Below are 7,521 nucleotides of genomic sequence, written 5' to 3'. Positions count from 1 at the left end.
ATAACATAGCATAACGTGACAGCATAACACCCACGTTCTACTCTCCTCAGGTATTGCTAAGGCTCGTGAACCTAACCTAACCTGACCTAACCTAACCTAGCATAACATAACATATCATAACATAACATAACATAACGTGACAGAATAACACCCACGTTCTACTCTCCTCAGGTATTGTTAAGGCTCGTGAACCTAACCTAACCTAACATAACATAACATAACATAACGTGACAGCATAACACCCACGTTCGACTCTCCCGTTAGTGCCAAGGCTCGTGAACCTAACCTAACCTAACGTGACAGCATAACACCCACGTTCGACTCTCCTCGGGTATTGCCAAGGCTCGTTCCCTCCCTCCACTTCGCGGCTGAATCAACGCATCATGAATCACACAGGTAAACTTCCTCCATACATTATTCAGCTCTCAACCCTCACCATTATTCACTCTCCTTCCGTCTGAATCTTTAAAAATCACTCATCTGTTTCTCCTCCTATGCCGCCACCTCCTCCTCCTCCTCCTCCTTCTCCTTCTTCGCCTCCGTCACCTACTAACCTAACACATTTCTCTTCTTCCTTCCTTTCTTCTTCCTTCCCCTCTTCCCCTCCATTCATCACGCCTTGCTATTCACTTCTGCCATCCGTCTCGGCGGTGTCTTCATTAAGCAAGATTAGTTAATGTCCACAAATTATACTCAGTGGAAGCATCTCACATTCACCCTCCTCCTCTTCCTCTCTCTCCTAAACCAGGTCCTCCAGTCCTTCTCTCCTCTTCCTCCTCCTCCTCCTCCTCCTATCTCCCAACCCCGCCACCTTCCACTTCCAAACTACATCCCTCCCTCCTCTCTCTCTCCTTCCTCTCCCTCCTCAGCCACTCCCTCCCCTCTCTCCCTCTTCCCTCCACTCCTCCAGCCCTCCACCTTTAGTCTCTCCACCGCAGACTCCTCCCAGCTTTCTCCCCGGCAGCCACACATTCCTTCCGCTCCTCCTACTGCCCCTCCTTCAGACACGCCCCTTCCCTCCGCTCCCACGCCCTTCCCCGCCCACACAGCCGTCGCTCCGCCCACCAAGCCTTACCGCGCACACCTCGATACACGTCATTATCAAGTCCTCATTATTTTATACAAGTTTAAAGTAGCCTGGCTGCCCACACGCCACCGACCCACACCCACATGATCGTATAATGGGCTTGTGCTACTGGAGGGGGTGTGGGGCGGCAAGGGAAGGGAAGGGGGGGTCTGTGTTTGTGTGGGGGGTAGTGTGTGTGTGTATGTGTGTGTGGAGGGGGTGGGGTTATGTGTGTGTGTGTGTGTGTGTGTGTGTGTGTGTTTAAAGTAATAGTGTCTGTCTGTCTCTCAATGTATCTGTTATAGTCTCTTTTTTTTGTTTGTTATGTTAAGTTTTGTGTAAGTGTTGAATGATTTGTGTGTGTGTGTGTGTGTGTGTGTGTGTGTGTGTGTGTGTGTGTGTGTGTGTGTGTGTGTGTGTGTGTGTGTGTGTGTGTGTGTGTGTGTGTTTTAAAGCCAGGTACATTTTCATCACTAGTTTTCGTTCTCATTTTCTTCACCTCAAAATATTTACTTTTTTTTATATTAATCAACAGAAGAAAAATAATAATGAATAAATGTGAAGTATTAGCAAGAATCTCTCTCTCTCTCTCTCTCACTCACAACATTTCAATCCAGGCGTTTGGAGACGAAAGAAAAAAAGAGGAAAAAAAAATAGAGAATCCGATCATTTTTTTTCCCTCCTATAATTAGTTTCGGAAAATCCATCAAAGAGTGGCATTGGATCCTGTTCGCCTCCTCTCGGCCTCCTGTTCAAAGCCTCTATGAATTGCCGGGGTCTTCCGTCCATTGCCGCGCGCACGAATACAGTGGAAGCGAAAAAAATCGGTCTATCTGTCTGTCTGTCTGTGTGTCTATATGTCTGTTTGTTTTTCTTTATCTTTTTCTTTATCTTTTGCTTTCTCTTTGTCTTTTTCTCCTTTTCTTTTCTGTCATTTTTTCTCTTTCTTTTCATCGTTCTTCTTTTTCTTTGTCTTTCTCTTTCCTTCTTTTCTTTTTTCTTATATTTCTTTTCTTCTTTTCTCTTTTTCTTTCTCTTTTCATTTTCTTTTCTTTCCTTCCTTCCTTCCCTTCTCTTCCCTTCCTTCCTTCCCTTCTCTCTCTCTCTCTCTCTCTCTCTCTCTCTCTCTCTCTCTCTCTCATCTACCTGTCCTTATCTCCCCATCCAGGTGTTCTCTTAATGGTCTACGGACGCCTAGCAAACCCCTACCTTCATCCCCTAATCTAACGTATATTAATTTGCACCTGCATCTCCTTGTTTCTTTCTCCTTTTTATTCTCTCTCTTTTTCTTTCTTCTCTCGCCTTTCTTTCTTTTATTTTTTTTATTTATTTTCCTTATCCCTTTTCTTTCTCTCTCTCTCTCTCTCTCTCTCTCTCTCTCTCTCTCTCTCTTCTCCTCTCTATCCTATCTATCTCTTTGTGTTGCGTATCTATCTTCCTTCTCTCTTTCTTCTTTTCTTTCTCCCCATTTATTATCTTAAATGTTTCTCCTCCATATCCCTCCTCCTCCTTCTCTTCCTTCTCCTCCTATTTCTTTTGTTTCGTTTTTCTCCATACATTTCTTCCTTCTTTTCCTCGTATAAATGTTCCTTCTTCATATTTCTCCTTCATATCCCTCCTCCTCCTCTTCCTTCTCCTTACTACATTGAATAACCACCTGTACCCCCCCTCCTCCTAACCACCCCATCCACTACCTCTCCTAACCCATCCAGTCTTGCTTCTTTCTTTCTCTGGAGCCGAAGTAAATACAAAGAGTTCAGGTCCAGGAGATTTATGGTTCTAATTACCGTCCAGGCCTCACCCGGGTCTTAGGAGAGGGAGGAGTTTTGCTTCAGACTAAAAGTTATGGAAACATCTAAACGGGGCGATCTTGGGACACGTTAGGTTATGTTAGGTGATGGAAGGTTAAGTTAGATTAGGTGAGGTTAGGTTAGGTTAGGTGATGGGAGGTTAGGTTAGGTTAGGTGAGGTTAGGTTAGGTTAGGTAATGGTAGGTTAGGTTAGGTTAGGTTAGGTGATGGGAGGTTAGGTTAGGTTAGGTGAGGTTAGGTTAGGTTAGGTAATGGGAGGTTAGGTTAGGTTAGGTTAGGTGATGGGAGGTTGTGTATAGCTATTCTTCCTAGGGGTGAAGGGTGCAGGCGTGAGGATGAAGAAGTGTTTTGGGGAAAGAAGGAATAAATGGGGAATTAAGGTGTGATAGGGTGTCATAGAGATAGATAGATATGAAGGGAGCTGGGAGGAGATAAGAGAGAAGAAAAGAGAAGAGAAATTATAGAAATGCAGTAAGATATGAAGCTGGAAAAGTAGGAAAAATGGGGAAAGGAAAACAGAAAAGAAGAAAAGACGAGAAAAAGAGAGAGAGAGAATGAAGAAGAGAAAAGAAATGCAAAAAGGGAGTGAAAAAATCGAGCAAAACGAGAACCTAGAAAATTTAAGTAGAAAAATGGAGAGAAGAGAAAAGAAAGACGAGAAGATAATAAGGAAAGAACATTTAGACGAGGAAAAGAAGGAAGAAATGTGCAAATAGTGGAGAAAAACGAAGCAAAAGAAATAGGGGGAGGAGGAGGAGGAGGAGGAGGAGGAAACATGGACGAGCAGGCAGCAGAAAGTCTGTTGTCTCATTGCAAGGCTGCCTGACTTTAATAATCCGTCAGCCGCTAGAGTGACCCGCAGAAAGATCAAAGCACTTCTGTACATACTCTTGGATACGTTCAGCTCACTCCCGACGCAGCAAAGTGGCGATCAACGCGATTCTTAAAGGAGTTGATCGGTACCGCACTAACCAATCCAGCGGGAAGGTTATTGCAGTGGCGGACAACTCCCTTCGAGAAAAAACTTCTGCCGATTTCTATACTACATCGCTTCGCTTGAATTGTTTTACCGTTGTTTCTTGCTCTCGGGTTAATATGTAGCGTGAAGAGTTTGGAGTGATCGACGTTGCTGTACTTGTTGAGGTAGGCTACATGAAGGCTTGTATCAGGTCTCCCCGCAGTCGTCTCTTTTCCAACGTGAAGAGGTTGAGTCGCTTGAGTCGTTCTTCATAAGGGAGGAGGAGGAGGAGGAGGAAGAGGAAGAAGATGGAGGAGGAGGAGGAGGAGGAGGGATAGGAAGGAGAAATATAAAGAAGAACAAGATTAAGAGGAAGAAAATTAGAAAAAAAATGTACTAATCGTGGCAAAAAACAAGCAAAAGAAAGAGGAGGAGAGGAGGAGGAGGAAGAGGAGGTGGAGGAGGACGAGAAGGGATAGGAAGGAGAAATATAAAGAACAAGATTAAGAAGAAGAAAATTAGAAAGATAATGTACTAATCGTGCCGAAACACAATCAAAAGAAAGAGGAGGAGAAGAGGAGGAGGAGGAGGGGGATGAGGAGGGCGAGGAGGAGGAGGAAACTACATGAAGCCTCCCAAAATATATTCACGTGCCATCTCAAAACACTCACGCCATAGCTAAGACATACCAGAGCGCCCCCCCCCCCCCTCCCCGGTGTGCCTCGTCGGGGAAGGGAAAAGAGTTATTACTGTGTGTTTCATTTGACGTCCCGGCTTCAAACGGAGAGGAACCGAACACAGTTAAGACGAGTTAACCACATTAGACAAGGCCCCGGGCGACGCAACCACCCCCTCTCTCTCTCTCTCTCTCTCTCTCTCTCTCTCTCTCTCTTACGCCATCCTTCTCTCCAACTTTTTCTCCTTTTTCATTCTTTCTTCATATTAATTTTCTCTCTCTCTCTCTCTCTCTCTCTCTCTCTCTCTCTGTTACGTCATCCTTCTATTCCACTTTTTTTTCTTTTTTTCATTCTTTCTTCATATTTTCTCTCTCTCTCTCTCTCTCTCTCTCTCTCTCTCTCTCTCTCTCTCTCTCTCTCTCTCTCTCTCTCTCTCTCTCTCTCTCTCTCTCTCTCTCTCTCACACACACACACACACACACACACACACACACACACACACCGATATAATTAGAGAGAGAGAGAGAGAGAGAGAGAGAGAGAAAACAGACACACAGACAGACACAGACAGAGAGAGACGGAGAGACAGACAGACAGACAGCAATTCCAGGGGGGTTGAGGGCGGCAGATAGGCAGATGAAGGCACTCGATAGCCCCGATAGAGGTCGCCCCTGTGATAATGGAGTCCCCAATAGTGAAGCGCTCTCTCAGCATCTTCGGGAGCCCATGAGATTTGGCGATGACGGCAGGTCCAGTCTTGGGTCACGGGACGGTCATCTTTTCCTTCTCTCTCTCTCTCTCTCTTCTCTTCGTTGTCTTTACGCTCCTCTTTTTCTTCTTCTGCTTTCTTTTCTTTAATGTTTTCTATTCTTCGTTTTACTTATTTTCTTCCTTTTCTATTTTCATTTCTTCTTGTCATATTCTCATCCATCATACTCGTTTTTCTCTATCTCCACATTTTCTTCATCGTTTCCTTCTTTTCTTCTCTTTTTTTTACATATTTTCGTTCTTCGTGGTCGTCTTCTTCATCCTTCGTTTCTTCATTTTCTTCCCTTCTCTATATTGGTCCTTTTTCTTTTTTTTTCTTCATTTTGGTTCCTTTCAACGAGATTTAGCGATGGTGGGTCCAGTCTTGCTTCCCGGGACGGTCATCTTGTCTTCTCTCTTTCTCTCTTCTCTTTTCGTTCTTTCTTCGATGTCCTTTCGCTCCTCTTTTTCTTCCTCTTGCTTGTCATTGGTTTGCTTCGTTTTCTTCTCTTTCTTTTAACATTTTCATCCTTCTTCTTTTTCTTCTTTCTCCTTTATTTCCTTCTTTTTCTTCCTTTTTTCTTCTCGTTTTCTTCAGTGTTTTTTTCCTTCTCTTTTAATTTGTCCTTCCTCCTCCTCCTCCTCCTCCTCTCATTTTCTTCTTCGTTTTCTTCTTTTTCTTTTTACCTTTTCATTTTTCTTCTTGTTCTTCTTTCTCCTTTATTTTTTTCGTTATCTTCTTTTTTTTCTTCTCGTTTTCTTCAGCGTTTCTTCTTTTCCTTCTTATTTATGTTTGTCCTTCCTCTTCATCCTCCTCCTCCTCTCATTTTCTTCTTTGTTTTCTTCGTTTTCTTCTTTTATTATATCTTCGTCTTCCTTCGTATAAGTCTTCTTCTTCCTCCTCCTCGATCCTTCTCCTCTCATTTTCTTCTTCGTTTTCTTCTTTTCTTCTCTTTTATTAAATCTTCGTCTTTCTTCGTCTTTCTCCTCCTCCTCTCCATGACTTTCTTATTCATCTTTTTTTTTCTATTTTCATCCTTCTTTTTCTTTTTCCTTTTCCTCCTGCTCTTTTTTCTCTCTCTTTCCCCCCTCTCCTACTCAACATTTCAATTAGCGCCCACTTCAAGGGGGAAAAAATACGTATTCTGAATAATTATTGTGAAAGTGTGATTCTCTCTCTCTCTCTCTCTCTCTCTCTAATTGCTTTGCTAAGATATTTCGGAGTCAATGTTTATTTTTCCCACTTTATCTTAATTGTTTCAAGATATCAATAACAACAACAATAACAATAACAATAACAATAATAATGATAATGATAATAATAATAATGATAATAATAATAGTAATAATAATAATAATAATAATAATAATAATAATGATAATGATAATAATAATAATAATAATAATAATAATAATAATAATAATAATAATAATAATAATAACAATAAACCTCCTTAAAAATATTTCCAGTCTCTCTTTAACTTCCAATGCAATCAGTATAGTGTAAAAAAAAACTTCTCCTTTGAAACAAGAAAGTCTCACAGCCAAGACTTCCACTATGAACAAAATCCTAATCACCAGTGGTTGATAAAACATAAAAAAGGTCAGCTGCTCCAATGACAACTTAAGTAATGACTAGTACTTCCAATTAAAAGTCAGAGCATTGATTCTTTTTTTTTCTTTCTTAATTGGGAGTTGCTGACATATGCAAAAGTTAATCTGTATGTATGGAAAAATGAAGATCAACCCTCACACCCATTCTCCCACACACTGATTCTAGTACTCTTGTCATCATAATCAGCAACACACTTCCCACATACACAACACTGGGGAAAGTCAAGCCCAAAACTTTAGCAGGAGGTCATCATCACAGTCAAATGCCACAGGAAAGTCTAGCTGCAGTAGTCTGGCTTCAGTGCCTTCAGCCTGTCCAGTCTGAAGTGTGCGACTAATGGTCAGAAGTGCATCAGGGGTGCTCAATTTTTTTCCTGTATACAAAATGGAAAACAAGCCAGAACTTTACATTAACCTAGAAAAATGGATAGACACAAGACACCCAGACTTTTGATGAGGCTGGAGAAATTACTATGGCTTTGTGGTCAGACCCAGAGGAGGAGGATCCCCACACTCCAGCAGGCAGGAGTGGATCTGGCCCTGAGTAGAAGTTTATACATTGTCATCAATTTTGGTGGAAACTTCTTTGAAAACTGAGGGGAACATAACCATAGGATCAACACCACCATAGGGATCAAGACCTTTTAA

This window comes from Eriocheir sinensis, chromosome 24 (assembly GCF_024679095.1).
Source record: "Eriocheir sinensis breed Jianghai 21 chromosome 24, ASM2467909v1, whole genome shotgun sequence".
Lineage (NCBI taxonomy): Eukaryota > Metazoa > Arthropoda > Malacostraca > Decapoda > Varunidae > Eriocheir > Eriocheir sinensis.
This window is presented reverse-complemented; position numbering follows the sequence as displayed.